The sequence below is a fragment of the Periplaneta americana genome, chromosome 3 (assembly GCF_040183065.1).
Source record: "Periplaneta americana isolate PAMFEO1 chromosome 3, P.americana_PAMFEO1_priV1, whole genome shotgun sequence".
Taxonomy (NCBI): domain Eukaryota; kingdom Metazoa; phylum Arthropoda; class Insecta; order Blattodea; family Blattidae; genus Periplaneta; species Periplaneta americana.
This window is the reverse complement of record NC_091119.1, coordinates 107,763,146-107,769,944: the sequence shown is the minus strand read 5'-3', so window position 1 is coordinate 107,769,944 and position 6,799 is coordinate 107,763,146. Positions and strand designations below refer to the sequence as shown.

Below are 6,799 nucleotides of genomic sequence, written 5' to 3'. Positions count from 1 at the left end.
TTCATGTGTTTTTTCCACACATTTTTGTCCACGTTCTTTCTCTTTCTCTGCTTTTATTATCTATCGTATTTGTTTTTTTTCTAATAAGTTTCTTATTTTCGGTCACTTTTTATACACCTATACTTTTTTCTCCTCTTTCTTTTTCTCTTCCTGCTTTTCTTCTTTTTTATGTATAGTTTTAATTTTAGTAAACGAAATAATAAAAACGTGCGGAGTTTAGAAAATTCACTCTAAATTTAATATTTTCATAGAGGATAGGGACCAATGGCGGGCTTATGTGAGGGCGGCAATGAACCTCCGGGTTCCTTAAAAGCCAGTAAGTAAGTAAGTAAGTATTAATATTTTTTTGGACAATCACTAATTTGTAGCTAGCCGAGACAGTTGAATCGGCTTTTTGAAAGGACACTAGTTTGAAAATCGAGCGGACACACCGAAGCTTTCTCTTCTTTATTAACAAGAACTATTGTAAGATAGTACGACCAACTCTAGACTATAAAATCATAGGTTATTAACGTAATCTTAAAATCATATCCATTAGTTCAAGACGTATTATCTTTCATCTAGATTTTCTGTACATATTTTCAGTACCTCTAATAACGAAACATTAATGCTTGCAGATTGTTTGCGTATATACGATCTTTCTTTTCTATTGGATTTTTTTTTTCCATATTAAGTACTTGCACGTCAATTCATTCTAACTTATATGCACATGAAATACGAAATGTTTTATTCGATGTTTATATAACGGCAGCTTGTTTTAAGAACTGCGGCAAAATGTTACAAATTTGGCTAGTTATGTGAAACAGACAAGAGTATTTTCTCTTCTCTGAACTATATTCCTTCTCAATAGACATTATGTTCCCGAAGCGTTTCTTAATTCTCGAGAAGAGAGCAATGTTGCAAAGGAGGGTATGAACACGCACCTGCTGGTCCTTTCAGCTCAGCTTTGTGAATTTGTGACAAGGTGGTCGTGGACAAGTGTATGTGCGGGAAGTCTCACATTGCTTGGGCACTTTGTCAAGAGTTCACAAACTGTGGCACACGCTAAGGGGGTAAAGGGGCGCGTGTGGGTCGGGTGGGGCTGCTGACACATGAACCGGCGCGCGAAAATTAGTTCCACGTGAATAGTAGGAACGGAGCGGAGTGGGGTTGGCAACCTGGTGGGGGCGACCCCTCCCTGGCTGCCAGCTCCCGGTAAGGCCAAAGGAAAGGCGATCCGTCGTGTGCCGACAGTCGAATACTGACTCGTGCAACAGCAGGAGCCGCTGTACATCCGTCTGCCAGGTGAGTCTCGGATTTGAGTCCCGCTGTAAAAATTTCCAACACTATAGTGTCTTTAAAATGACAGAAATTAAAATTTGCATGTGAGATACCGGGGACATAGAATGCATGGTAGAACATAAAAGCGTTTGCAAATATAGAATTGTAAAAGGCCACTATGGAAACCAAGGTGTGTTTCCAAAGTTACCAAAATGTAGCTAATAGGTTATAAAAGCAATATAGCAAGTATGACAGACAGGAGAAGGCAAGAAAACGCAGTTAACATTAGAGATGCTTGGGAGACCAAGACCATGACCACAATTTCTTAAAGTGACAGGAACTGTGTAAAGATAAGACTATTTTGACAGTCGAGAGATATTTGCTTTAAAATGTCATTGTAAGGACAAGAGCTTCAATGAGTGACCCTTGATGGGAAGTGAGTATAGCATGCTTGCATGACGTAGGTATGAAGGTATTACAAATTTTGTATTCAGAAAGACAGTTGGAATCTGCGTACTAATACAGTACAAAGAAGAAACCTATAGACATACTAGACAGAAAGACGTTTTGAGTTGTTGAAGACGTTTAGCACGCATGGGATACAAAACTAATGTTTGTTCAGATTACGAAATGTTTTGGATATGAATATTCAATATGAAGCCAAACATTCTGTGTATAAATGTGTTGTGAAGTCTATTTACAAATCACTCCTAAATGTGTAAACAATAATTAAGAAGGTTAAAGTAGGTTATTAAAATTGAACCTGTTTCATCAGCATGCATACAAGAACGTAATAGCGTAACTTCAAGGAATTACAGTGCATTAACATTGGGAACAGTTTTCAGCAAATACATCTTATAATCGATCTACACCTGACAAAATTTAAGTAACAATTGCTTATGAAATAACACTTAGTAAAGTTTTGCGAGGAGGAATAAAGTAATATATATATTTTTTTAATTGCTCTTTCGAGTTATCGTGAGTTAAGGATTCAAACAAAAACGAGCATAATTTTTTAATAACTTAACATTTATTTATTTTTGTTGTGATTTAAAATTTGGTCGTATGGTAATATCCTTTTCCTCGACTTTATAGGACCTGAAGTACGTGTATGTGTTTCTTTTTTTTCTCGGCTTCACACATGAGTCTCAGGGAGATGACTCTATGACGTAAGGACTAGTTGCCAACTCATAAATTATATCCCCTTCTGTCTAATACCTGGAAATCCGTCAGAATCCGTCAAAATAAAAAATAATAAGACCCACTCTATATGTCTACATACAAAAAAAAAGCAAATTTTAACACAACTTATTTACTAATCTTGATTAAAATAATTCGTCAATCTCTGACTTGATTATGAGGAAATCTGAAACAGGGGATTCCTTAACATGCTATGGAACGGGCAGGGATATTCAAAGAAAAAGTAAAATTTCCCAAAAATTAAACAATTATAAATTACAGCAGCTAAAAAGCCAAAAGACGATGTAAATAGTAATTTCCGCCAGAAAATCTGTCACCCGTCAAAATCATTCTTTTCCCGTCTGTCAGTTTTGACGGAACTTCCGTCCAGTTGGCAACACTAAGGACAGACAGCACGATGGCGAGTCTCAACCGAAGGCAACAGAACCCATCACATTAATAACGGACATGCGTATAATTATGCTCTAAGCGGAATTTGAGCCCACTGTCGTAGCTTTTATACATTGTTTTGGCCAGACCTTACCCGCTAGACTACAATATCTACCGTGTTCCGCTGACAGTTGATGACCTTTGAAGGCTATATTGTTTCCGAGAGCTGACCGTTCTTTTTACGGCAAAGATGCTTTTCGCGATTGTCACTTTTCAGTGATACATCCTGTATGCATGCGTTTACATGAATTATATAGATTATTTGCAGGTTTAAGGTGGGACAAATCCACGTGCTTTTAGGCTACACGAGGAAGCATTGTGCTGTGTCTAGAGTTGAAATTAATATGATTGAGATATTAGGCCTAATGAAAGATTTTACCTAGAGAACTTCTTTTCAGGGATAGAAAATGTTATGTTTTATTTAACGACGCTCGCAACTGCAGAGGTTATATCAACGTCGCCTGATGTGCCGGAATTTTGTCCCGCAGGAGTTCTTTTAATGCCAGTAAATCTACTGACATGAGCCTGTCGGATTTAAACACACAAATGCCGTCGACCTCGGCCGGGATCGAACCGGCAACCTCGAGCATAGAAGACCAGCACTATAACAACTATGCTACCTAGGGCGACTCTTATCAAAAATCTATGATACTGGCCTTCAGCTTTATTTACCTTCCAAAACAAGTTATAGGCTACTAGGTATTTTATCGGCCTTAAAGATCCAATGATTTCGGCCGAGTTTGAAACCGCGATCCGATGACAAGCAATGTAACCACTAGACTACCGAGAGTGACATCTATGACATGACATCTAATAGGAAACAGTTCCCATAATTTTATCGTTTGTGAAATTCTGCTTCTTTAGTATGATATTCAGTCTTTTGAGAATTAAACGAATAATAAAGACTTAGCACGAGCAGTCCAGGTGTGAACTTGTTTGGTATGAAGCGCTTACTGTGTTCCCAAGGAGATAATTATATTCATCCTCCATACTAATTAATAAGTGATAGAAGATAGAAAGAGGTTTATACTACGAAATAATGTTAACCGAGCCGCCAGAGCGGCGAGGTTTCATAGTGGAGATCAGAGTTCAAATTCCTGCTAGACCAAGTGTAATTTGTGATTTATAAAGACTGTGTTGTGACAAGGTTCCTTGGAGTACTATAATGTCGTGATTATATCATACCACCATAATTCATCTTCCTCAATCCGGTGCAGTAAACATGTGCAAATTACTCCATCGGACGTTCTTTCACAGAAGACCTGTTCCATACGGTGAACTTTCTATAGCGCAAACAACCACGGGAAATCGTATAGTTGACGCTGACTCGTGAGCAATTTCATATTGCATCTTACAATATAAATGTTATACAGGGTGATTAAAAAGTAAGGGCACTTTTAAATAACTTTGTTAAAATAAGTTTCAAAAAATAAAAATGCATTTTTCATATACGAAAGAATGGAACTTTTAACGTCGCGTTACTTGCTTTCATTTATTTAATTTCAGTTTTTTTGCAACATTTATTTGACAATATAATAGTGCAAAACTATTCAAGATATTTTGTGAGGATTGTTAAAGAATTTTCCAGCGCCCCGAGCAGATTTAGAACTTGATTGAGATGTAGAATTTCATTCTAAACGCTATGAAGACTGAAGAGAGGTTCTTAATGTTTAAAAACAAACATTGTGGGCATATTTTCAATCTTATTTTAATTAATTTTGTATAAATACACACCGTTTCTGTAGCGGTTTATATATTTTTTCCAGATCTTGTTTAAAAAAAAATAGGGATATAAAAATGTCTTTAGTTTTAAATAACCCACACATACGCAAGTGTGAAAACATTCAGGCAGATTTAATAATTTACTCCTCAAGTCTCTAGATTGAACTCAACCGCGATGCGTATAGGGACGAGATGATTGCGTTATTGTAAGGGTTTCTGCACACTAATCTGTCACAACGTTTAAAAGAACTGTTGTTAGTCTTCAGGTAAAAAAAAAAAAAAAAAAAAAATAGGTAAGAACGATAGGCTCCTGCTAGTCGTTGGGACTACATGTTCTTTAAGTAGCTCCGTTTCCTCTACCATCCTTCCATAATCACACTTTAATAGTGTTACATGATATTTACAGTCCACAAAGACCCTTACTGTAGTCCCGAATCTTAAGGTTTTGCGAGATTTGGCACATTGTATTGGTCACATGGCAGGAATCTCCTGACGTAGTGTCAGTATAACACTGACAAACATCTGTGTTCTGGTCATGAAGCCACGACTGTTGCATCCATACAACGTTAAAACTTTGCTCCTTTACATTACATACATCGGCTAAATAATATAACATATTAAATTAACCTCATGACGAGAAAAGACTGATGTTGACATTGACTACACAACTGCCCTCACAGCTGCGGAGAAGGGGTGTTTCCATGCGTTGGCAAATGCTACTGTATTTTACTGCGATGTTGCAATTTTTTCTAGGAACAAAGCCGATTTCCCTCAAGATCTAAGTAAAAAGAAATAACGCAAAATGGCAAAGAAAAATTCTGTTTCTTTTATCTTAAGAATTCACTCTATAAATTGGTCATTGAACACCTTCCACCCTATATATAGTACACAAAGGGGGCGCGTGATAGCGCCACAGTTAGAATGTTGCACTATATGTCGGAAAGACGCGGGTTCAGTTCCCGATGGTGTCATGAATTTTCTACATTGATCTAATCCATCCGGTCGCACTATGGCCTTGGAGTTCACTCAGCCTCTAAGAGAAATGAATAACAGTGATTTTTCTTGGAGTAAGGACGTAGGACTGACATCCCTATTGCTATTAATCCCAATTGTCTATAAAGGTGAAGACTCCTGCTATCCTGCGAGCGTCCATGGCTGTAATAGGGATAAGTTTACATAACATTGCCTCATGCATAGTAATATTATAGCCAATTGTGTTTATAGTTTGTGCCATGTTTAAAAAGAAGGCCTTCAACTATAGATATTAATAATAGTAGAGCGTGTGCTTAAGATAACGAAATCATAATGTCGGATTTCTTTTTCGAGAAATGCAAGAAGAAAATGATTGACTGTGACTTATTATGTATTTAAGTAATACGAAGTTGCCACTTCTTATAAATATGACCTTAGTCTTGTATGCATTTTGCAAAGGATAAGTTAAGACAAAAGGAAGTGGCAACTCTGTGTGAGCAAGATCAGTGCACATGTTTGCCATTCTCCAGGTGTCAAGCAAACACTGATGATAAGACAGAGTTGTTCATTGTAAGCGAGGATTTTTCGAACATGACATATACTATGTGCATAATACAGCAGGTTCGACTTAATTGTGGACTCTACTATATATACATCGACTAGTCTTGCTCTGTGCATGACATATTACACAATCACTGTCAGTACACATCAACCGTAGCTCATCGTAAGATGTCGTAGTTCATTTCTATAGGTCCTGCCCTCGGGTAAGGAAATGAACGAACAATATGGATTTTGATGTGACACTTGGACACTACTGACAAGTGAATTGGATTCCCTAGCAATTGACATGTCATAATCGAGGCCACCCATGGCTTCTTTTTCGTTATCCCGGACCACTTATTGCGTCTTACTATGTTTGGAATGTCTTGCATTTGTCACTGTCAGAGGTACCAATATTCTGCTTTCATTGTCGCAGAGGTATTCAGTGAGATAATAGCTAACTGCAGTAATCTGTATTGAGGTTTGAACTTACAAATCTTGACACAACTCCTTTATGTTGGAGACATTGCGAAGCACATAATCTGTATGTATGTATGTATGTATGTATGTATGTATGTATGTATGTATGTATGTATGTATGTATGTATGTATGTATGTATGTATGTATGTATGTATGTATGTATGTATGTATGTATCCACACTGCAAATGGGTAAA

At 37.2% G+C, this 6,799-nt stretch overlaps 1 protein-coding gene across 10 annotated transcripts in view; it reads left to right on the top strand.

The window, feature by feature from the left end:
• The first annotated feature begins 1,092 nt into the window (after window positions 1-1,092).
• Tm1 (tropomyosin 1) overlaps window positions 1,093-6,799 on the top strand; it is a 123,275-nt gene continuing 117,568 nt past the window's right edge. For 5 of the 10 annotated variants that reach the window (XM_069821206.1, XM_069821205.1, XM_069821202.1 and 2 more), the window contains exon 1: window positions 1,093-1,284. The gene's annotated coding sequence lies outside the window, so the exon portion shown is untranslated. The remainder of the gene's footprint in view (window positions 1,285-6,799) is intronic. The other 5 variants (XM_069821211.1, XM_069821209.1, XM_069821210.1 and 2 more) reach the window with 2 other exon arrangements.